The sequence below is a fragment of the Monodelphis domestica genome, chromosome 4 (genome assembly GCF_027887165.1).
Source record: "Monodelphis domestica isolate mMonDom1 chromosome 4, mMonDom1.pri, whole genome shotgun sequence".
NCBI classification, from domain to species: Eukaryota; Metazoa; Chordata; class Mammalia; order Didelphimorphia; family Didelphidae; genus Monodelphis; species Monodelphis domestica.
The window spans coordinates 207,960,873-207,963,206 of record NC_077230.1 but is presented as its reverse complement, the minus strand read 5'-3'; positions in this window follow the sequence as shown (position 1 = coordinate 207,963,206).

The window sequence follows — 2,334 nt, the reverse complement described above, 5'->3', positions numbered from 1 at the left end:
TTATCTCATTTAATCCTCACAATTGTGGTATCCTGATCTCCATTTTAAAGTTGAGGAAAATGAGGCAGACAGAAGTTAAGGAGCTTGTCTATGGTCATAATAATGTGCCAAAGGCCAGATTTTAACTCAACCTTTTTCTGAATTAAAGCCTAGTGCTCTGTCCACTGCACCACCAAGCTGCTCAGGAACACAGAGATTAAGTGACATTCAGAATCACTCACAGGTCTTCCAAGATCTGTCAGCACTCACAGGTTTGATGCTAAATGAAATCAAACCCCAAAGTGGAACCAATTTAGCACTGGCTTCTGGGACAAGACTGGTTGGCTCAGTCTACATTCTGTATGGGAGTTGGGGGATATGGATGGTCCCAGGTCCACCATTATTGTAATGTAGGGAAAGACTTTTCCTTGTCCCAGCTTCCCATTTGGATTTACAATTTCTTAAAGAACTGCTCCAAGCAACATGACAGCCAGAAGCTGATTTTCCTCGTATCAGGTGTGGACTTACTGAGTCATCAGCTTTCTTGGCTTAGCACTCAAGTGAGAAAACATTGAATTCAGCCATGAGTGTTACATAACCAGAAACAAAGGCTATTTGCCCATGCTCTAGTTTCCTTAATTTCTCCAAAAGAAAGCAACAGTATCTGTATATGCTCTTGGGGGTGAGGGAAAGTATCTTGCCTTGCTTCTCTAGATGCAAGAAAATAGAGAGAGCTGGAAATGATCTTGAAGGTCCTCTAGTTCAAAGTCCTTATATCATAGATGAGGAAACTGAAATCCAGAGAAATTTAGGTACTTGCCTGATAATGAACATTGAAGCAGGATTAGTGTAGCAGTCCAGGCCACATGTATAATTAAGATGCAAGGATTGTATGTGGGCACATGGCTATTCTGCTCATGGCAATGAACTCTGTTCCTAGCATGGCTAAGGTTAGGGTACGAAAGCTTACTTCCCTTTGTCTTACCCACCTGGGATAAAACCCCACCTTCACCTTGTCATAATTTTCAATTAACCAATGGCAATACACTATGTAACTCATCAATATGTATTGGGTATATTTGCGTGTCAAAGAGATTAAAAGGAGAGCTCCGCAGCCATCTCCATCTCTCAGAAACCTCACAGGATTGCTTAACACTATCTCTTCTCTTTCTCTCTCCTCTCTATCTCTCACCTGAAACCTGGCCTTAGGCCAGGTGCCTCTCTCTTTTCCAATGCTAATACCTAGCACTCTCTAATTCATACTATTGTACTCTGTTTATTCTCTCAGATAAGCTATATCATCCTCTGACCAGTGTAGTGTTAAATCTGGATCACTGGATGGGTTTTAGCCTTTTTAGAAGTCCAGTGGTTGGAGTATGGCTGAGGCTCCATAAGAATCAATATGGGCTCATTTCTGACTCATTTCTGACATCTCAAACTTGGCTCCGTCACGCCCTTCTTGGAATCCTAAACTACTATCCTTTCTTTCTCTTTCTTATCTTGTGGCTTCTTGCTGGCAAGAGGCTACAATTAGAATCCAAGTCCTCTTAACTCCAAAGCCAATGGTCTTATCCTTGTACCATGTTTCCTCCTAGCTTATCCTTCCTCCCTTCCTTTCTCTCTTCCTCTCTTCCTTCCTTCCTTCCTTCTTTCCTTCCTTCCTTCCTTCCTTTCTCTCTCTCTCTCTCTCTCTCTTTCTTTCTTTTCTTTCTTTCTTTCTTTCTTTCTTTCTTTCTTTCTTTCTTTCTTTCTTTCTTTCTCTCTTTCTCTCTTTCTCTCTCTCTTTCTCTCTCTCTTTCTCTCTTTCTCTCTTTCTCTCTTTCTCTCTCTCTCTCTTTCTCTCTCTCTTTCTCTCTTTCTCTCTTTCTCTCTCTCTTTCTCTCTCTCTCTTTCTCTCTCTTTCTCTCTTTCTTTCTTTCCTTCTCTTTCTTCCTTCCTCCTTTCCTTCCTCCTTCCTTCTTTCCTCCCTCCCTCTTCTCTCTCTCTCTCTCTCTCTCTCTCTCTCTTTCTCCCCTTACCTTTTTCTTAGAATTGATACTAAGTATTGGTCCCAAGGCAGAAGAGCAGTAAGGATTAGGTAATTGAGGTTAAGTGACTTGAAAGTATTTGAGGTCATATTTGAACCCAGGTCCTCCTGACTCCAGGCCTGGTTCTCTATCCACTAAACCAGCAAGCTGCCTCTATTCATTATTTCTTATTGCACAATAACATTCCATTAGATTAATATGCTATAGTTTGTTTAGCCATTCCACAATTGATGAACATCCTCCTTATTTTACAGCTCTTTGCTAATGCAAAAAGTGTTACTATAAATGTTTTGGTATGCAGTGGAAATGTTGTCTTTTATAGCATCTT